This window comes from Sprattus sprattus (assembly GCF_963457725.1).
Source record: "Sprattus sprattus genome assembly, chromosome: 1".
Taxonomy (NCBI): Eukaryota; Metazoa; Chordata; class Actinopteri; order Clupeiformes; family Clupeidae; genus Sprattus; species Sprattus sprattus.
In genome coordinates, this window is record NC_137920.1 from 20,210,732 (window position 1) to 20,234,584 (window position 23,853).

The 23,853-nt window shown below is 40.9% G+C and overlaps 1 pseudogene across 1 annotated transcript; it reads left to right on the forward strand.

Annotated features, from left to right (window-relative positions):
• Nucleotides 1-3,025: 3,025 nt before the first annotated feature.
• LOC308368392 (NLR family CARD domain-containing protein 3-like) lies at nucleotides 3,026-16,940 on the forward strand (annotated as a pseudogene). The gene is made up of 7 exons: nucleotides 3,026-3,281; nucleotides 4,323-5,934; nucleotides 9,344-9,520; nucleotides 9,802-9,975; nucleotides 11,529-11,702; nucleotides 14,560-14,606; nucleotides 16,402-16,940. The product of its transcript is annotated as an NLR family CARD domain-containing protein 3-like (transcript).
• Nucleotides 16,941-23,853: the final 6,913 nt, after the last annotated feature.

The window sequence follows — 23,853 nt, forward strand, 5'->3', positions numbered from 1 at the left end:
ATATGGGTTCAGTTTTGATGATTTATTTCAGTGGATTTACATTCGTGCGGATTTGTGCGGATTTACATTTGTGCCTGTTGTTCCGGGGATATAATACTTAGTTAGATGGTCCGCAAGTTTTTTTTTTATTGGCTAAGCGGTCCTTGGTCTGAAAAAGTTTGAGAAACACTGCTTTAAAAGAATGCAGTGTATTCGGATCCATGGTACCTGGATAGCAGTGCATCAAGACAAATATGTGCTTCTCTGACACAGGATGGCACAGCAACACATCCCTATGATACCAAAGAGTTCCAAAACATACCAGAATGACCATTTCAGTAATGTGGGAGACATGAGAGCACTGAAGGATGGCAGGTTTCTAGTTTGGTCATTGGTTGAAAAATTGGCAAATTCTCTTGTGCAATGTATAGGTTAAACCAGGTTGTTACATGATCTAAATTAAATCAGTCTCATACAATTTTATAATCATTACATTTATTATTTAATATTGTATAATTCAATTACTAAAATAATGGGAAACTCTAGTTGTACCACTATGCTACAATCTAAGTATGGTATCACAATACTAACGTACTACAATTTCACTACAAAGTCTTTAACACTTCATGATAACAACCAGATAAGTGAAGGCAATTGGAAGTGACGAACAGTAATTAATGGCTCATACTAATCAGGGATAATCACATAAACGATTGAGTATAAAGTGGAGTTGGTAAGTTGTCTGGTCAGGAATACAGAGGAGGGGGCGTGAGAGCCTCCTCGTCTTTGTGTGTTTGTGTGTACGTGTGCAGGTATGCGAGGTTACACGCTAAGTGGAGAAAGTTTTGCGTGGTCCTTGTTCTGCAGTGAGGGTATCTGCAGTGATGGTATTCACTGTTGAAAAAAACACCGCGAGAGAGACAGATTTTTGATTTCAGTGCTGCTTTAAAGGGAAAAGTGCGTCACCTTTTGACATCCTTGGTTACCAGGCACGTGCACAGATAGACCCCTAGTGGTGCTCAAGCACCTGCCCTTTTGCCCTGTATGAGAGCTGGAGCCCAATACTTCAGAATCAAAATTACTCTCTCTGTCATCAATTCCCCCCGAATATGTTTTGATATCTGACGGGGCATTAATTTGAGTTCTTGTGAAAATTTCGCCCCGGCATGCTCACAAGCCCCCGCAGCGCACCTCCCTCCTCTTCCTTGTGCTCATGCAGTGTTGAGCGCTAGGCCAAAACTTCTTCTCTGCCCCACAATATCAGACAAACTGGAAATGACGGGGCTTGTGCAATCCCCTGATGTTGTTTGGTGATAAATTAACCACAACATAAGTGCAGCTGAAAAGATTACGTTGTAACTGATCCAACATTTAAAAAAAAAAATAAAAATCTCATGAAATCCATGATTTCAAATCCTTGGCAGGCAGGCAGGCAGGCAGGCAGGCAGGCAGGCAGGCAGGCAGAGAATTTAAAGGCAGTTTTGCAGTTCTACAAATTAGACAAGTTCACGATGATGGAGTCTCCAAAGTGCCTGAATCTGCCCCAGAGAGTTTAACACAACTTGTGAAGAGCAGGTCAAGTCAGTGGAGTTCTCACCATGACACAAACTATACAAAATCATCTCTGTAAATCAGTTAGTTTACGTGATCCTATTCCTCCATATTAGCATTGCATACTGCACTCTTGGCATCAGCACTGCTCCATTAGTGAAAAGCCTGATTTCTCCGACACCTTTAGCCAATCACTGTCCAGACAACCTCCATATGATGATCTGTGTTTAGCCTGAAGTTGATATGTAATACTCTAATAATCTAATAGTGCATTGTGTCAGTGTGAGTGGCATATGTGAATGTTGATAGGTGTTGATGAGTTGTGGGTTCATGGAGATGTTATATGCATTGTTGGTTGACTTACAGATCTCAGCATGTATATAATGAGATACAGGATATGTCATGTTCACAATTCTTTATTCTTCAGTTTTTTGTGTCATTGTTCACAGAAATCAACATAAATATAGAACAATAGCCCCCTCTTCAGGTTCAAACTGGACACTGACACCAGTTACTAACAGGGAGTGCTGCCCTCCAAAAGTTTAGAAACTCTACAATCCAAATTTTGTATTGGAACTGTAAACTTATTTCACAAATATTCACACACGCACGAACACACACACACACACTCACACTGTTAAATATTCAAATTAATACAGACCAATATGAATATCTAGATAACCAACTAGATAAATGTTACTCCTCAAGGCTGCTTTTCCTCTCACAAATGTTGCTAACTTGGTTTCCCTGAACCCATGACAACACATATCACGGTTACAAGTAAACCGAAGAGTGGCTAAACAAAAGGGCTTCTCTTTCCTCATCTTGCATTGAGGAGAACAGAATTGCATTGGTAATGTTACTGGCCAATGAGACACTGCCACCTATTTGATGCTTGGGTTTAAACAGCAACAGCTTACGGTTTCTGGAAAGCAATTTGTGTTGCAAATCGTGGGACACATTTTTATTTTTCATTTTTGAAAGCTGCCAAAAATTGCGTGATAAGATTACACTTATGGGCATTCAAAACAAAAGTAACAAATACAAATCCTGTGGTTTTGCAAGTATGAAATGACTATTGCAAGTAGTTTTTTGTACTTTTACAGATCAAAATTTACAGTTGAAAACTCCAAAATCAAGTTGTGAATAGCGTTTCTGTACCGTTTTTGTGCCACAGTTCGCCGTTTTCAAGGGCAAAGCATACTCTGACCGTCTTTGTATTTAAGACAATTATACCTTCATAATCATGTATTGTGTACTAACACCTCTTATTTAACACGAATATACAGATTAACACACACACACACACACACACACACTAACACGAACAGAGGCACACGCACACAAAAAGAGAAAGGGAGAGTACAATTTTATTGTGAATTTTTTGTTTTGTTTTGAACATGAACTATGGCCATAACATCTGCTCTTTTTGAAAGCTGGCCCAGCCTGAACCCATACATCCAGTTCGTAGTGGGCTAATAATATGGAACCCTCAATGACTGCAACTCTGAGGCAAGTGCTGAGGAACGCTCTGGACAACCTCACAGAGGCCGAATTTAAGAGGTTTAAGCACGACCTTCGGGACCAGGGACAAATCACATGGGGAAAGCTGGAGAAGGCCGACACAGACGACACTGTGGACTTGATGGTGAAGGTGTACAGCCCTAGAGCTGGGGATGTCATGCTGTTCATCTTGAAGAAGATGAAACACAACCAGTTAGCCTTGGACTTGGAGAGAAATCTGGAAGAATGTAAGTGTGTAGCTTACAGTGTGAGGCGCCTGTTTGTGTATGTAGGAAGAATAATATGTATTCATCATATCTGTTTCTCTGTTCCTCTCTTTGCCTTTCTCTCTGCTTACTTTCTCTGTGACTCTGTTTTGTTTCCATTAATCTCCTCCATCTGTCTCTTCCTTTTCTTTGTCACCGCTTTTTCTCTGTCCCCTCCCTTTGTCTGACTGGGTATCTATCTATCGTTCTCTCTGTATCTTTCTTTTTCATTTCTCTCACACCCTTTCTGAAACCCCCTCTCCAACTCTCACTTTCCCTCACTCTCCATCTCTCTCTTTGCCATTGCCCCCCCCCCCCCCTTTCTAAGTGGGAAGGGAGCAGGGTTTCCCAGGTCTTGTCATGTGGGATGGTGGGGTCAAAGAGGAAATCACTTTTCGCTCTAGAGGGAGGGTGAATGCTGTGAGAAGAGGATCACCCATGCTAAAACAAGGAGGGAGTAAGGATCCAATGTTGGCGATTTCACAGTTGTATTCAGTGGCATATTAGCTGCAATAAACACTCATACACACACAAATATTACACAGAGCTGTGACATTTCCTTTATTGCTTATATATAACTCACTTCATGGTTTATTGGCAAGTATATTGCTTTACTTATATTAATTTAGTTTCATATGTATTGTGCATTATGCACTTGTTTTGAACCTTGACAGAAACTCGTAGTTTTGCGTTTCACATATGAAAGAATGTGAACCTTGGAAAATGTTTTTGTAAGACTTGGAGATTGATTCACAGACATGAAAAGTTATGTATAAGAATATATCAAATAGAAAAAAGTAAGTTTATCCATGCAATATGTTCAAAACTATGATAGCTGCTTAAACAAATACAAGACGGAAAAAAATAAACACAGGAAAGGTGGAAGGAAGATACTATACTGATGATGCATACAAAGCTATCAAGTGAAAATCATATATTTAGATTAAGGTGTCATATGTGAAATTAACAGCTAGTTATTTCCCCATTTCGCCATATTACATCTGCAACTTTTGTTGTCTTCAGATGCCACTGCAACAGAGAAGGCTAAAAAGAAGAAAGCATCGCTAAAGCTGAAGTTTCAGAAACACCTAAAAAAAAGGTTTTCTGTTGTACATAAAGAGTCTGGAGTTTTTAATGTACAAGATATCTACACAGAGCTTCACATTGTCGAGGGCCGCACAGGTGGAGTCAACAATACACATGAAGTGTCAACAATTAATATGACCCAGATTGGTAGAGGACCAAGCTCTGAAGATAAGAAAGTCAAGTTGGCAAACATGTTCACAGACAGGCCTGCCACAAAAGTTTTGACTTTGGGTATTGCTGGCGTGGGGAAATCTGTTGCAGTGCAGAAGGTTGTCATGGACTGGGTTGAAGAAAAAGCTAATCAAGACATAGACTTTGTCTTTGTTCTTCCATTTCGGGAGTTAAACTTGAAGAAAGGTGAACAATGAAACCTTCTTGATGTTCTGGAGTTATTTTACCCTTATCGGAAAGATTTGGAGTACATCCTTGACTTGAGTCAATGCAAAATTCTTTTTGTCCTTGACGGTTTGGATGAAAGTAGACTCAAGCTGGACTTTGGCAAATGTATTTGTACACTGGAAGCAGAATCATCAGTAGACATCCTCATAACAAGTCTCATTAAAGGTACGCTAGTGCCCTCTGCACTCCTCTGGGTTACAACCAGACCAGCAGCAGCCGGTCAGATCCCAGAAGACTGCTTCAACTTGGTGACAGAGGTTCAAGGATTCAATGACCTCCAGAAAGAGGAGTTCTTTCAGAAAAACATACACAATCCAGAGAAAGCCAAGAGAGTCGTTGATCATATCAACAAGAATATAAGCCTCCACATCATGTGTCACATTCCAGTATTCTGCCAAATTCTAGTCTCTGTGATGGACAAAATACTGCAAGATCAGAGCAAAGAAGAATTAGTTAAAATTTTGACAGAATTTTACACAATGTATGGTGTATCTCAGATAAAAAGAATGGATGACAAATACTCAGAGGACAAGAAGATGAGTGCAGTGGAAAAAGGACAGTTCCTGGTTAAACTTGGGAAATTGGCATTCAAACATCTGGAGAAAGGCACCCTGATCTTCTATGAAAAGGACCTGGCAGAGTGTGACATGGATGTAAATTGGGGAGCACTGCAGGCTGGAGTTTGCACACAGATCTTCAACTTGGCGAGTGCTGCAACTGGAGAGAAAATGTTCAGCTTTGTGCATCTCAGTGTACAGGAATTCTTGGCAGCTCTTTATGTTCTTCATAAAGGTGTTCATTGGGAAAATCCCTTTCTCAAGACTTTGAGGAAGAAGACCAGCTGGCTGTTCACACACTCAAGGTTTGACCTGTACAGATTTGCTGTGGATAAGGCCCTGCAGAGCCAGAACGGACATTTGGATCTTTTTGTTCGTTTCCTCCTCGGCCTGGCTCCAATGTTGGAGCCGGAAATCCGGTCCCCCCTGGATGTGGTGCTGCCACAGTTAGCTACCAGAGAAGTGAGCATCAAGAAAACAGTTCAATACATCAAAGAGAAGATCAGGGAAGATATCTCACCAGAACGGATCATCAACCTCTTCCACTGTTTGAATGAGTTAGGGGACAACTCACTGATTGAGGAGATCAACAGGTAATCAATACAGACCATTTTAGATTCAAAGGAATTGGTAAATAGCACAATTAGTAGAGCATGGTGTCAACAACACCAGGGCCATAGGTTTGATTCTGAAAGAATGCATCTATCTATAAATCCAGGAATCTCTGTGTGTCAGTCTGTCTAGGGCTTATCTCCCTGATGGTAGTTATGTTAGTTATGAGATTTCGCTGAAGCTTACGCATGTCATGAACCTGTGCATCCTTGATTTTGAAGATTTCTGAATTCATAGTTCGCGAGATATTTGTATTTTACCGTTTCCCGTAGGCACTATGGGTTATCGTTTCCGGTAGCAAGTCCCACTGACCGAAATTACGTCACAATCAAACAAGCTACGTCACGCTCAGAACCTATAAAATCGGATGGTCAAACTCGATTGTCAGTTTTTGCAACAAGATAATTAGCTAAGTGGCTTATTATTTACACATACTAGAACAAGAAAACACAGACTGCATACGGCAATGAAACAAGGTGAGTTTCCTATAGATCAAACATGGTCTGAATGGAAACCATATGGGACCATCATACCTTTCAGAGTATAATGAATGGTAAACTGTCAGGCTATTGGTTACCAAGGGTCTTACATTAAAGTGTTCTCAGAGATTCTAGCCCCGGATCTCAAAATAATGATATTTAAAAAGTGCCCAGTATAATTCTGATAATTCAATACAGACTTGCCTAAACTATCCTGCCTTCACTCAAAGTTCAGAATAGCGTTGGATACGATAAGGAGGTCCGCAATCAAATTCTTCTTGGTGAACAGATACAGACTTTTGCTCAGGTAATCTTAAGACAGTGATTGATTTTATCTATTTGTCTATTTTTAAGCTTCTTTATATTAAGTTTCAAAGTAATGTCTAGAGTTGTACAGTCATCTAACAGACAGGGAATAGTAATCCATCAAAATATTAATATTGTTTATTAGTATAGCGTACTTTTACAGTACATTTCTGCACTTATTTGACTTACAACTTGGCAAACTCATTTCATAAGCATGGTTGAAATGTAACCGTGATTACAGCACTTATTCATGGCATATGCAAAACGCATGAATTTTACTCTATACAACTCTCTCTCTGAATTCAGTTTGCGAGATATTTCTATTTTATCGTTTGCGTTAGGCACTGTGGGTTATGTCCATTGCTTTCCCATCTGTTGCTATGGAGTCCACAAAATACGCGCAAATCTCGCTGTAAGTTATGTTGGGCCCACGTCGTCATGTTATCCTCCCAGTCCTGCACTGAATTCGGGTGGGGGATAGTTACGCCATCTCCAGTCAGAGTATTTAAACTGTGTTCCCATTGTAAGGTCATAATTAGATTACGATCTGTCTGAGAATGGGCTGTCAAAGCTAGCATCATCGAAGTCATACAGTAGCCTACAGTACAGTATCTCAACCATAACTTAATTTTAAATCCTTTCTTTCTTTATGACATTTAGGGCCTGATTTACTAATATGCGAGCGCTTCTTAATCTGCGTTCGCAAATTAACGCACGGTGTTTTTGCGCATTTTACTTGGTATTTATCAAGCCAGATCTGCGCTGGGCAAACTGTGCTTACTCCGCCCTTTAAAGAGCCTGATTTACTAAGATTGATTTGCGAACGCATCTTTGCCAGGCGCACATTAACGCACGGTGATTCCCCGCATTTTCCGTGATATTTATCAAGCCAGATACGCGCTGGGCAATCATTATTTAGCGCACCGTTAAAAGACTGGAGAACTTGCCAGCAAGTTACTACCACCATGGAGATTCGAGGAAGAAAAAACTAAGGTTCAGCGAATAGATAGCGAATAGATAGCGAGATAGATATATTGGTTCACGTTCGCTCAATCACTGAACCTGATTCAATGGGTTATATTGTTGTTTTGCCCGCCATCATCTACAGCGAGATGTTTAAAAGAACACGATTATAAATAATATGCTATTGGTGGCATTAATGCATAAACTGTCTATTATAACAATATATATGTGTACATGGCGAGATTAATACGTTCTACAAGGGACATGGGTTCACTACAATATATCCCCACTGAAACAAATACATTTACCAAGTAGACAGGCCTCTCCAAAATCACCGTTGCTCAATCATGGATAAATGGCACTATTCCGAAAGATAAAACTGTCATGGACAGACCACTTCCACGTAAGTAATGGTCATGTTGGCATCACATATGACCTGGACATTCATTGAATATGTGTGCTTTCTGTTTCGGTAAACGTGTTCGCGGATTGAAGGTGGGACTGTTTGCAAGTGGGTGCGATCAATTTCTCCAATTACGTTCGGAAAGTTTAATTTCATATATATGAATATATGAATTATACGAGTTGAAACAAATATTTCTGTTCGCTGTCTCTGTCTATGTCTTTGCCTTGCTGCTGCCATATCAACGTTTTTAGACTAAGTGGAAATGCGCTTTTTTAAGACGTGCTTTTATGAGGCGGAGAATTAGCCTGCAAATCAGAGATGTGCGCTCGCCGGGCAGTTTAGTAAATACCACGCAGTTCATCATTAGGCGCACTCCTCCCATTAAATAGCGCTACACGCCTACGTTACCACCCACGTTTCCGAACCATCCCACCTGTTTGCAGGTACACACCCTCAAAGCGTTAATATGCGCTGCGCCAGCTTAGTAAATACCGTTTTTCGTTACGACCGCTATTTTACGCCAGAAAATGGGCGCAATCCTGTTAGTAAATCAGGCCCTTAGTTTATAGTTTAGACAGCAACTTTGACATCTATATTCAACTGCATCCACTACATAATCTCAAACTTTATTTGTTGGTATATCTCCAAAAAGGCTATACAACATTAAAACATTTCTTAATGAAATGGAAACATGCATCACAATAATACTTCAGTGTAACCTGTACCTATGTGGAGTGCAAATATGTCTTGCTATTACACTACCCAACAGCTACACCTACGTCTGCTAACACTACAGAATGCATAATTCCTACGGGCACTGCACTAGTACTAATAAAAGCGCTTAGCAGGGCTCAGTTATTGAAGGGTGACTGTTTTAAACATATTGGTTCTCCTACATGTACCTTAACTGTTTGCTGTACAAGGAAAATATCATATCTGCATTCAATATTAAAATCATCAAGTCTGTGCAATTATGTCCACCCTCATAAAGGAATAGTCCTCAAATTATGTTCTTAACTTGTGTCGTATTCATTATCTAAGTGTTCACAACAATCATCAGAACGAAGAAAACTGATGTTTGTGGGTATTGATGCTATTTACTGCTGATTCATATCATTTCAATTGCCCTATTCTTCTGGACTTTGTTCGTAAATTAAAGAAGTGTATTGTCTTTTAAAACAAGACGCTTTTGAAATATTACTTAGATTACAAATATTGCGTTAAAATGTTACCCAGGTATATAAACTCAGCAGATGAGGAGAAGAACCTGACTCCAGCCCAGTGTTCAGCTTTGGCTTATCTGCTGCTGATGTCACCTAAAGACATGAACGAGTTTGATCTGAAGAAATACCTGAGATCGCAGGAAGGGCTCCGCAGAATGCTTCCTGTAGTGAAAGTCTCTAGAAGAGTTTGGTGAGTACAATTTTAAGTGGGTTCTGTGGGTAAAGTCTTATTAACAACAATGATAACCATTGGAAATGTATTCTGACATACTGGCTTAGAGAGATAATTATAAACACTGTGTGTATAAACATGAATACAAGTGTTATAATTGTATATGTAACTGAGAAACCTCAACAATATGATGTTTAATCTTCATTTCTGAATAGGCTAAATCAGTGTCAATGCTGGATAGTATCAAATGTGTACATATATATTATTACATACTTACAAACATACAATTTTTTAAACAGGCTTAACGGGTGTCACCTCTTCAAAGCAAGCTGTGAAATGATGGCATCAGTGCTGCAAGGGACACCTTCCCACCTAAGATATCTGGACATGAGTGACAATGACCTAAAGGATGAAGGAGTGGAGCTGCTCTGTGTAGGACTAAGATATCCACAATGCAAGATGGAGACACTGAGGTCAGTTATGAGGCATATAAGAAAGACTCAATTGGTGAAGTTCAATAATCTGTATGTGTGTGTGTGTGTGTGTGTGTGTGTGTGTGTGTGTGTGTGTGTGTGTGTGTGTGTGTGTGTGTGTGTGTGTGTCTGTTGGTTTCTATTTTAATGAAACACAGAGATCAAACACTGAAAAACACTACTAATGATAAAGAAATGGTTTCTAAAGACCTGTGTGAAGGGTCAACGGAGGCATTGCTACATATGCTAACATTTGTGTATTCAGTCACGATTAAGACAAAAGCTAATACTTGTTAAAGCTGGTATTTATTTCCCACTCTTCCTTGGCAATCTGTTCAAGGCTCTTTGCCCTTTTAAGACGCCGCACCATAATGGTTGGTTCCATGCTCCCCCACATCAATGGTGGGGTTCAATTAAGCCAAAGTGGCTGCCCTATGTTAAGGGTGCCTCAGGCAAGTATGGGGAAAGAGAAAGACTTGAGAGAAAGCCAAGAGAGGTATTTGACAGCACAGCGATAGAACTTTGGGGAGAAACAGGTGTACTACTTTCCCTGATTACCTGTGTGAGGTTAAACAGTACGTGTCTAGATGTGTGGACACTGTTAGCTTTGTTTTGTTCCCTTGTTTTGTATGCCTTGTTTTGTGTGCCTTGTCTGTGTGCCTTGTCTCTGTACCGTGTTTGTGTGCCTTTTTTTGTGCTTAGTTTATGTAGGTATTTTGATTCTATGGCTAGCTTATGTACTTAGCTTTGGTGCTTAGTGCCTGGCCTAGTTTGGGGCCTGACTTGGGCCTTGAGAAGGTGTGCGTATTTGGGCCTAATCAGCCAAGCAGGTACCCAGGGTGCCAGGCACTGGAGTTCCGGTAAGTATGGCCTGACTGTGTAATTTGTTTTGTTTATTTTGTTGGCACTGTGTTGGGGCTAGTACCTGTGTAAATAAATATATATGTTTTTATGACAACCACCATCTCCTTCACTGTTCATCCACACTTCACCACCCAGTCCAGTCGCCACATCCCCAAACAATGTGGGGTGACCGTCCGGTCCCTCACACATGTGCTTATGTAAACAGGAAAATGGCTTTTCTGCATTTCTGTGTGTTTGTAACTTTTTTAATTTGGTGCTAATGGCATGTAGTCTGCATGCGAGTATTGTGCGTAAGGAGAGGGACCTTCTGCGCTTGTTCTACCCTGCGTAAAACTGACATCCTTGCATTTTAGAAAGCGCAGTGGAGAAGACACAAAGGGTCTTTTAGTCGTGAATGGCTATTTTTAAAGATGTCAGAAACATTTATGGCATCAGAGTTAGATAAATCTTAAATATATAAACCCTGTACAATGTTTGTGAAATTGCTTCACTTTCATTCTTGTGCTGTGAGTGAGCCCGATTGCAATTGTTTTTTTATAATAAATATAGCGATCTACAGCTCCGGAGTCCTTTGATTACGTGAGTGAATTAGAATTAGAAACAGAAAAAGTCTGGTAAGTATAAAAACCATTACCTCAAACAATATATTTTATAAATGTATAGTCTGACTCTTTTGTCTCTTTCTTCAGGCTGAGTCGTTGTCTCATCACACACAAGGGCTGTTCTTTCTTGGCTTCTGCCCTCAAATCAAACCCCTCCTGCCTGAAACACCTGGATCTGAGCTACAATCACCCAGGAGACTCTGGTGTCAGAGAGCTGACATGCAGACGGTCTGATCCCAGCTGTAAACTAGAGACTTTCAGGTGAGTGCTGGTTGTAAACTGCATGTTGATCTTAGGTGACATATTATGCATAACTGGCTATTTTTCCCATGTATTTGTGGGTTTTATCCCACATCCTTAGATTCAATTAAATTCAATTCAATGTTATTTATATAGCGCCATAACAATACAATTGTCTCTAGGCGCTTTACAGAGCCAAGAGCCTGAACCCCCTTAGTGCAAGCACAATGGCAACACGGGCAAGAAAAAACTCCCTGTTAGTCAGGAAGAAACCTTAAGCAGATCCACGGCACATAAGGGGGGACCCATCTGCTTGAGGTCGGCCGGGTGGAGATAAAAAGGTGGGCATGGGGGGAGGGTTGTGTGGCAGAAGGGGAAGGGAAACAACAGGTGTTGTACACAGCCTGCATTTGGCAGATGTACATAGTATACAGACATCCGGTGGTAAATACAGGATACAAAGAAGACTAGTTTAGTGGGTATACACCGTGCTCATAGGGTTACTATTACAGGGATAAGGGGAGTAGGAACAGAGAAACATGTCGGTGGTGGCAATAATATATATTGTATATCAATGCTTGCATAGGGAATGGGGTAGAGTAGGTTTACGGCAGTGCGGTGGCGGAGAGTGCAATTGACCGAGGGTTTCTGCAGGTAGCCTGGTTAAAGAGACTACAGCAGCCCAGCAGGTGATGGGTTTGTCGACGCAATTACTTGTGGCTATAGGATGCACTAAAGAGGAATGTTCTTTAGTCTCGATTTGTATATATGTACAGTGTTAGCATCTCGGGATGGAGGCAGAGAGATTGTTCCAGAGGAGGGGGGCTTGGTAGCTAAATGCTTGTGGTTGTGGTTTTTGATATTCTATAACAATAACACTTTTAAGAGCAGTGCTAAATGAATTCCTTACTTCACCAGGTTTGCCAAATGTTTTAAGATATCTTGTAAGTAATACCACTGCCTCTTGTTTATATTTGTCATAAAGTACATATTGTGTCTGAAATACATTGAAATGTTTGTTGTCTTACTTCAGTTTCCAGTGTTGTAGACCCCGAGGTTCAGGACGTGTGTCGTATCCTCACAGAACATTTCTGTGTGAGAGAAAATATCCACACATTTCCTACCAACAGTCAAGGGGAGGGGCGATTTGTTGACTCAAACCTTTCCCATTGAACAAATAGTTATTCAAAAAGTACGGTGTGATACAACTTCTCTCTTAAACAGTATGGATATGAAGTCGTCTTCAGCACACCTGTTGGTTTGCGAATGTGTTTTTCAGTTCTCTTGAATATGTTATGAAGAGAAGCCACTGCTGGCCCAGAAAGAGAGGGTTATCTAGTGGCTTTAGGTTTAATATGTGATCTGTCTTATCCAGTGCCCTGATGAGAGTGCTTAGATGGCATAAGCTCTCTTGTGACCAATCAGTTCCCAATTTGTTTATTATTAAACACTACACACACGCTCGTGGCTTGTAGTTACTAAATGGTAATCAGTTATATTATTTCTCTCTCTGAGGGTTTACTCATTCATTCACCAAGGACTAATCTGTGTTCATAAAGGAATCACATACGGATATATTATCCAGTATATTGTCCAGCAGTCTGTAAAGTAGTGCAGGGACTTACCGTATAACTTTTGAAGTTAGTAGCCTGACACAAGCAGTAACATTTTGTGTACTTATACCATCATGCAATTCTGCCTCCAGGACCGCCTGTGCCCAGTGAATGCTTGACACAACAGACTCCTTTTAACTACTGGAAGTTAGTAAAAAAAATATATTTTATAGAAAATATGCTAAAATAGACTAAATAACTTTCAGACTCCAAATAACTTACAACAGTACATGGTAACAGTACACAGTTGAGGCTCATCTAATTAGTTCCTGATTCTCACAACATGGAGTAACACACTTACAATGGGTGGCAACCCAATGACACAAAAGGTTGAACCACAGTAAAATGTCAGTAGGCAGAGGGTGGCCACTTCAACTGAGGAGGTACAGCTGCTCCTGGTCCTTCTTGATTTGCTGGTCTGTACTGTATAACCATGTTTTTTGACAATGAATGTTATGGTGCCCACCTTCTCCAGTGCAGACCTGTCTATGTAAAGTAACTGATGATGTTGATGCTGATGTCCTCTGTTCCTTCTCCTCAAATCCACCATCATCTCTTTAGTTATGCTGACATTAAGGGAAAGGATGTTCTTATGGTAACATGTCACTCAGCTTGACACCTCACTCCTGGCCGCTGTCCCATCACCACCAGTGATCAAGCCTATGACAGTGGTGTCATCAGAGAACCTGATAATGGAGTTGCTCTCATAGGAGACAGTGCAGTCATGTGTGAAGAGTGTGTAGAGTAGAGGGCTCAGCACACAGCCTTGAGGGAAGCCAGTGTTCATGATGAATGTCTGTGAGGAGAGAGGCCCAATGCTGAAAGATTGTGTTCTGCTAGTGAGGAAGCCCATGATCCAGCTGCAGAGGGAAGAGATATGGCCCAGCATGAGTAGGTTGTCTGTTAGTGTGGAGGGGGTGATGGTGTTGAATACCGAGCTGTAGCTAATGAACCTCATTCTAACATGGCTGTCTTTGTTTTCTGTGGAGATCCTTGGTTGAGCTGATTTGTTGAGATGGACCGAAGTGGGTCCTGTGTTTCTGTGTACAGCTATATGTCAGCTGTCCTGAAAAATATCCCAGGTGTATCTACAATATGAAATATATAAGTGTTTTTGTATTGCATGCTTACTGTTTTCCTTATTGATCTACAAACCTATAAAGTTTTGCCTGATTAAAATGATACACTAATACCAAATCAGTGAAACTGCTAAACTCACAGTTTTTTTGCTCAACTTTATTTTTCTTCTCCCCTTCTTTCTTGAGGTATGACCATGGAGGAGAGTGCAGGATTAAACCAGGACTGAGAAAATGTGAGTGATATTATTTATTTTACTCTGAAAAAACGAATTCACGATTGTATGAACACATTCAAACACAGAATTTATATCTGACACTTACTGAACCAAGCCTGTCAGTGTTTGGTCTGTTACGCATACCTTAAGGGATACACACCTGAGAGTGTGTGTGTGTGTGTGTGTTGTGTCATTAGGTTTTTACTTGCCTGCCATTGTGTGTATGTTGACAGATTGCACACACAAACACAAACATAAAAACAAACACACACACACACACCCACACACACACACACACACACAACCAGGAAAGGGTCCAGGATGAGCAACACAAATCACACACACACACACAAGGTACATTTAGTTATACAATCTCACACACACAAAGATATACTAGTTCTAGTTCTAGTCTCATGCGTGCCTCGTGGCACATAAGGCCTCCACAGGTTCTCTCTATCTCTTTCTATCCACTGCTGTCACTCGTGCCTCTTCCCATGAGTTCTAACCCACTTTTCTTCGCTCTTTCTCCACTGTACGCCTCCATGTGTTTTTTGGTCTTCCTCTCTTTCTCTTTCCTTCTTGTGCCCAAGTCAGCGCTGTCTTTAATCTCACAAATGCACCCCTAGCTTTTGAAAGACGATTCTTTAAATCCTTCATGCCACCTCCTTTTTTACAGACTGTGGCTCCTTGGTAAACAAATTCCAGAAACACACACACATTCACACACAAGAGATTAAACGTATACTACTAACTGGCGCACACACTCTCAAATATCATAAATACACAAGAATGTACTGTACACACACACACACAAACCCACACATACACCCAGACACACACAAGAGGTCATACATCCTGACACACACACACACACACACACAAACTTCCTGACTCACAGATATTGTATTTTGTTACCATTTGAATATGCTTTCATAGGCCATTGATTGCTGGGCGTGTACAAAAATCCCATATTTTCCAAAACATATTTTGAGAAAATGAGGCAGAACACCATCACAAATTGTTGATACAAATATGTAATCTTTCCAAAACAATTAGTTTCATGTTGATAAATGCTGTTCCTTTTTTACAGTTTTCAAGCTTTAATATCTTCCTGACCATTCATCACATAAGGACAGTTTTTTAATACAACAAAGAGAGCATACATAGAAGGTCTGTGTATAATATCAAGTATATAGCTTTAACATTGAGTTTTCCACAGGCCTTCAAAGATGCTGTAACAGAGCGTAGTGTAAAATTTTCGAGCAAATTCAAGCACCCCGGATAATATGATATACCAAAGCCACAACCTTGGATGTCCATATTCTTCAAATAATGGCATCATATTTTAAGCCAAGACAGTTTGAAGGAGCTAGCTTAAATATTTTTCTAGTTATAGCAATTTGAAAATGGCTCCTCAGAAAACGCTGCTAAAAGGCGTCTTAAGTACAGGCATCCCTCCCCCTAAAACATCTTTTTGTGACAAAGCTGTTGGGAGAAGAGAGATAATATTTGGAAAAATAATTGCCCACCCCTGACATACAGTATATACTCCCAGTTGCCTTCTTGAAACACACAAATATACAAACTCGCAATGCTCCTTCCATAATTTTGAACACAGAAACACATCTGGATCTTTGTGTGATGGTGTGTGTATGTAAGTTAGAGCTTGCATTTGGTTGTGTGCAAGCAGGAAGAGGTGTGTATCTGAACATCTGCATGCTTGTGTGTTTCTGTGGGTGTGTGTGTGGGTGCCGTGAACAGTCCTTTTCCTACCCCATAGTCTGATGAGGATGTTCTCTTCTCTTGTCTGCAGATGCCTATGAGTTTACACTGGACCCAAACACAGCAAACACACGTCTCTCTCTCTCTGAGGGGAACAGAAAGGTGACATGGGTGAGTGAAAAGCAGCCGTATCCTGACAACCCAGAGAGATTTGACTGGTCTCAGGTGCTGTGTCGAGAGGGTCAGTCTGGACGCTTCTACTGGGAGGCTGAATGGAGTGGTAGTAGTGCTGGGATAGCAGTGGCATATAAGAGCATCCTGAGGAAAGGGGAGGAAAAGAGTGACAGCCTGTTTGGACGTAATGACAAGTCCTGGAGTCTGTATTGCTCTGTTGACAGTTACTCTGCTCATCACAATAATGAGAGGACTGACATACCTTTCCCCTCCTCCCGCTGCAGGAGAGTAGGAGTGTACCTGGACTGGCCAGCAGGCATTCTGTCCTTCTTCAGCGTCGCCTCTGACACACTCACCCACCTTCACACGTTCCGCTCCAAATTCACTGAGCCCCTCTATCCAGGCTTTAGGGTTTGGAATTATAATTCCTCAGTGTCCCTGTGCCAGATCACATGACCTCCTGATCCTACAGGAACACCAGAATATGTAGAAGAGTCACACACTCCTGTTCAAACACCTGTCATCAGATGCTGTGATCAGATTATACATCTGTGTCAGTTTGTGTGTATCTGTGTGTGTGTGTGTGTGTGTATTTGTGTGTGTGTATCTGTGTGAGTATTTTGATGAGCCAGTGCGCCCCAGCTGAAACCATCTTCCCAAACCCTGTGCAGGCATACTCTGACCATATGCTATGTCCTCAAACCAAGAGAAAATCATAACAGATGTGCTAAACAGGACTGATGCCTTCCTTGAGTGGTCTGATCTGCAGACAAAAGAGTCCAAATGTGTAACCATATTGCACAATCACTGAATGCAGTCGAGCAGTCCTGATGTCAGCCAAACATCGTCAGCTTCAGAAAACACTGGTCTGGGCTTAAACTTCAGGGAAAGCTAGGCTGCATGTCCTCAGTGGACCATTCCGTGTCTCACACCACTCTCCAAAATACCTCCTATTGACGAGGATGTCCAGATCTTTCAAGTCACAGCCAGACTTTAGTTGCTTCCAACCCAGTTTACTCTCTCCATCTGATACCATGACTCTCATTCTGTATTCGCCATGGACAAGACCTGGTCATAGAATCCATATCCCATATACTGAATGGCTGATACTTCTGTAGAGAACTGTATATACCTCCAGGCAATAGAGGATTGTGGACATTATATTTAAAAACTTACCATTTATCTGTCCTCCTACAGTGTCAACTTAAACCAATTATGTTAAATCACAATGTTCTCCTTGTGTAATGCTGACATGTTTTCTGATACAAATGCCATCAGCAGCGATAAGAATTTGTTCACCCTGTAAATAGGTTGTTTTGATTCATGCCAAGCAGAAGCCTGTTGAAGATCAGTCTCTTTTACAGTAAATCTCTGGTTCTTGTATTGTTTTCTACCAGTTTGGGTCATGTGCATAAGCTGGGCATTAGGATAGTTTGATTTAAAAAAAATGAAAGTAAAAGATTTGTCAAAGTGCTCTTGGGTGTCATCCATAATTAGAGGTTGACACATTTGGAGGAGAAGGTGCTGTGTTTAGCCATTAGATGTGTTGTGCTGCTGTATAATTACTGCTTTTTGAGTCACATGTTTGAATCATGTCTGAGCAATAAATGCATCTGATACATTTGGGTCCTGAAGTGTATTTGTTTTGAATTGTGGACTCAAATAAAGAATTTGAATTTGAAAATAATGTGTGTGTGTGTGTGTGTGTGTGTGTGTGTGTGTGTGTGTGTGTGTGTGTGTGTGTGTGTGTGTGTGAGTGTGTGTGTGTGTGCATGTGTGTGCTAGGAAAGGTAAGCTAGGTGCACTTTAGATTAGACACTACACTGCCACGTTCCCATCCCATCCACTAGAGGGCACATTGATATGCCTGCCGGCTGCTCATTGGGGATTTTAAACAGCTCAGGTGATCAATGGCAGGCTCATGATTTTGATGCAAGGTGCTTGCCGGCCCTTTCCTGGACTCTGCAGCTAGATGAGTGTCCATCACCTTGTCTGGGAACAAATACAGGCTTATGTTGCACAGACTACTAAACAAGAAGCCCCTATAGCATAGGCTAATGTTTCACAGCCTACTTAACAAGTAGCCCCTATAGCATAGGCTAATGTTACAGAGACTACTAAACAAGTAGCCCCTATAGCATAGGCTAATGTTACAGAGACTAATAAACAAGTAGCCCCTATAGCATAGGCTAATGTTGCACAGACTACTGAACAAGTAGCCCCTATAGCATAGGCTAATGTTACAGAGACTGCTAAACAAGTAGCTCCTATAGCATAGGCTAATGTTGCACAGACTACTTAACAAGTAGCCCCTATAGCATAAGCTAATGTTGCACAGACTACTGAACAAGTAGCCCCTATAGCATAGGCTAATGTTACAGAGACTGCTAAACAAGTAGCTCCTATAGCATAGGCTAATGTTGCACAGACTACTTAACAAGTAGCCCCTATAGCATAAGCTAATGTTGCACAGACTACTAAGCAAGTAGCCTCTTACTTCCTCCATGGCTCAGGGAAGTTTAGCTTCCGACTTAATGCTGTTAATTACTGATTGGGCCTCTGAATATTGCTTATTTTAATACTTTTATCGGTACAAATGTACTACTATTCTGTCTGTCTCTCCTATACTGGGTTATTACCACAAACGATATAAGACCTTTACTGGTTCATTACCACAACTATATGACCTTTACTGGTTTATTATCACAAATATATATGACCTAATGTGGTTTATTATCACAAATATAAATTACCTATTCTGGTGTCTGTTGTAAAGAAAGTATTATTTGAGTGCGCAATGAGCTCTCCAATGAGAATGGTGATGCCTATGTTGACCAACGAGTTAAGGCAGGATGACAGTGAAGTTTGTTTCAATCATCTACTCCAGCTGACTGGTTGGGGGTCGAGGTGAAGCTGTTAGTCAAACAGTTAATCAAGGGATTGTCAGACTTCTACCCAAGCATACATGTGAAAAGGAGTGTGAAAACAGACCTGAGTCGGGTTGGTTCAGACGGCTGTGTTTCAGGGGACATATACATTCCAATGCTTGCAATGCTTACATTAATATTAGTATTAGTAATATATCTAATATATGCAATGTATACAGTATGTGCTGATACTAATAACGGTAGTAATTACTAATAACTACTTACATTAATGCTGATAATATACATTTGGCCTGCACATTGGTAATACAAATACGAATTACTATTTACTGATATTAATATACATGATACCAGTGTTTTGCTTTAAGGAGAGGTTGGGAGTACTGATTGACTGACTGATTCCTCAGTTTTTGCCTGAACTTTATTGGATAGTATTGGACAGAATTTGAGCTAAATAGGGAGAACACCCTTATCTCCTCACTCACATATCTCACAGCTGCAGTCAGAATTTGTGTTGCTTGGCAACCTGGTTTGAGTTTCATTGAAGTCACTCTAAAGTATTCTATTGGGGCTAAAATATAGACAGAATGTGCGTTGCTTGGCAACGGGGTTTGAGTTTCATTGAAATCACCCTAAAGTAATCTATTGGGCTACAATAGACAGAGCAACACCTGAAATATGACTTTTATTTGTGGCGGCAGCATCCTTACAGAACTGTTGGATACCAGTATAAGCTTTTAGGCAGATGGAATCAGGCATATTCATCAGTGTTTATTGGTACACAGTTTTTAGCCCAAACCTCTTCCAGCTGTTACCCACTAGAGGGCACTAGAGACCATATGGTAACAGTCACTGAACACTACAGTCGTGGCCAAAAGTTTTGAGAATGACACAAACAGGGGCGGAGTGGCCATCGGGAGAACTGGGACTTTTCCCAGTGGGCCGGTCTGCTAATTAACTCACATTGATCATCCTGCAGGCCGGCCTTCGCAGCCGTGTCAAGTGTATGAGAGTTACACGTAGAGTGGTCCAACCAATATTTATTGCACTTTTTGTCTCTCTTCATCTCACTCACGGTGGGTGTTAAACACACTCTCATGAATCCAGCCTGATTTCTGTTTAGCCTCCTATATTTATGTAATTCTTTTTATTCAGACGCTACATTACTTTCATGACCACAAATATAAATTGGCCAGCGATTTAATTCGTTTTTTTTGTTCATAAATTAATTTACAATGGTCGGAGCAGAGCCTCATGGGAAATGCGTATCGTTCTGCCTTTATCAAGTGAACGTAGGGAGTTAAATTAGCGGCTATCAGGGAGAGAGAGAGCAGGTGAAGCGTACCTGATGGAGGGACATAAGAGAAAGGAGAAAGGAGGGGCCGAAAAGGCCAGACTGAAAAAGAAGCGGATGCTGGAGGAGAGTGCATCAAAATGTACAAGAATTACGGATTTATTCAACCAGCCGTCAACTAGTGATGCGAGTGAGTTGACAGGACACATTGTTGCGAATTAGCATAACATTTGAGCCAATACGGGACGCGATTTGTTCCATATTTCCATAGTACACATACAAATACACATGTCTGTCACCCACACATCAACACTAAATCTAACAATAATTGTTTGTGTAGTTGATAAATGGGAGGTGGAGGGGATGGGTTGGGCCAGTTTTGGGCTCGTTGTGGGCCGGTGGTGGGCCGGTGCAGTCAAAATAGTCCCGGTGGATTTTTGTGTCCCACTCCGCCCCTGGACACAAATATACATTTTCATAGGCTAATGTTACAGAGACTAATAAACAAGTAGCCCCTATAGCATAGGCTAATGTTGCACAGACTACTGAACAAGTAGCCCCTATAGCATAGGCTAATGTTACAGAGACTGCTAAACAAGTAGCTCCTATAGCATAGGCTAATGTTGCACAGACTACTTAACAAGTAGCCCCTATAGCATAAGCTAATGTTGCACAGACTACTAAGCAAGTAGCCTCTTACTTCCTCCATGGCTCAGGGAAGTTTAGCTTCCGACTTAATGCTGTTAATTACTGATTGGGCCTCTGAATATTGCTTATTTTAATACTTTTATCGGTACAAATGTACTACTATTCTGTCTGTCTCTCCTATACTGGGTTATTACCACAAACGATATAAGACCTTTACTGGTTCATTACCACAACTATATGACCTTTACTGGTTTATTATCACAAATATATATGACCTAATGTGGTTTATTATCACAAATATAAATTACCTATTCTGGTGTCTGTTGTAAAGAAAGTATTATTTGAGTGCGCAATGAGCTCTCCAATGAGAATGGTGATGCCTATGTTGACCAACGAGTTAAGGCAGGATGACAGTGAAGTTTGTTTCAATCATCTACTCCAGCTGACTGGTTGGGGGTCGAGGTGAAGCTGTTAGTCAAACAGTTAATCAAGGGATTGTCAGACTTCTACCCAAGCATACATGTGAAAAGGAGTGTGAAAACAGACCTGAGTCGGGTTGGTTCAGACGGCTGTGTTTCAGGGGACATATACATTCCAATGCTTGCAATGCTTACATTAATATTAGTATTAGTAATATATCTAATATATGCAATGTATACAGTATGTGCTGATACTAATAACGGTAGTAATTACTAATAACTACTTACATTAATGCTGATAATATACATTTGGCCTGCACATTGGTAATACAAATACGAATTACTATTTACTGATATTAATATACATGATACCAGTGTTTTGCTTTAAGGAGAGGTTGGGAGTACTGATTGACTGACTGATTCCTCAGTTTTTGCCTGAACTTTATTGGATAGTATTGGACAGAATTTGAGCTAAATAGGGAGAACACCCTTATCTCCTCACTCACATATCTCACAGCTGCAGTCAGAATTTGTGTTGCTTGGCAACCTGGTTTGAGTTTCATTGAAGTCACTCTAAAGTATTCTATTGGGGCTAAAATATAGACAGAATGTGTGTTGCTTGGCAACGGGGTTTGAGTTTCATTGAAATCACCCTAAAGTAATCTATTGGGCTACAATAGACAGAGCAACACCTGAAATATGACTTTTATTTGTGGCGGCAGCATCCTTACAGAACTGTTGGATACCAGTATAAGCTTTTAGGCAGATGGAATCAGGCATATTCATCAGTGTTTATTGGTACACAGTTTTTAGCCCAAACCTCTTCCAGCTGTTACCCACTAGAGGGCACTAGAGACCATATGGTAACAGTCACTGAACACTACAGTCGTGGCCAAAAGTTTTGAGAATGACACAAACAGGGGCGGAGTGGCCATCGGGAGAACTGGGACTTTTCCCGGTGGGCCGGTCTGCTAATTAACTCACATTGATCATCCTGCAGGCCGGCCTTCGCAGCCGTGTCAAGTGTATGAGAGTTACACGTAGAGTGGTCCAACCAATATTTATTGCACTTTTTGTCTCTCTTCATCTCACTCACGGTGGGTGTTAAACACACTCTCATGAATCCAGCCTGATTTCTGTTTAGCCTCCTATATTTATGTAATTCTTTTTATTCAGACGCTACATTACTTTCATGACCACAAATATAAATTGGCCAGCGATTTAATTCGTTTTTTTTGTTCATAAATTAATTTACAATGGTCGGAGCAGAGCCTCATGGGAAATGCGTATCGTTCTGCCTTTATCAAGTGAACGTAGGGAGTTAAATTAGCGGCTATCAGGGAGAGAGAGAGCAGGTGAAGCGTACCTGATGGAGGGACATAAGAGAAAGGAGAAAGGAGGGGCCGAAAAGGCCAGACTGAAAAAGAAGCGGATGCTGGAGGAGAGTGCATCAAAATGTACAAGAATTACGGATTTATTCAACCAGCCGTCAACTAGTGATGCGAGTGAGTTGACAGGACACATTGTTGCGAATTAGCATAACATTTGAGCCAATACGGGACGCGATTTGTTCCGTATTTCCATAGTACACATACAAATACACATGTCTGTCACCCACACATCAACACTAAATCTAACAATAATTGTTTGTGTAGTTGATAAATGGGAGGTGGAGGGGATGGGTTGGGCCAGTTTTGGGCTCGTTGTGGGCCGGTGGTGGGCCGGTGCAGTCAAAATAGTCCCGGTGGATTTTTGTGTCCCACTCCGCCCCTGGACACAAATATACATTTTCACAAAGTTTGCTGCTTCAGTGTCTTTAGATATTTTTGTCAGATGTTACTTTGGAAGACTGATGTATCATTTCAAGCATTTAATAAGTATCAAAGGCTTTTATTGACATTAACATGAAGTGGATGCAAAAAGACAATATTTGCAGTGTTGACCCTTCTTTTTCAAGACCTCAGCAATCGGCCCTGGCATGCTGTCATTAAACTTCTGGGCCACATCCTGACTGATGGAAGCCCATTCTTGTAAAATCAATGCTTGGAGTTTGTCAGAATTTGTGGGTTTTGTTTGTCCATCCACCTCTTGAGGATTGACCACAATTTCTCAATGGGATTAAG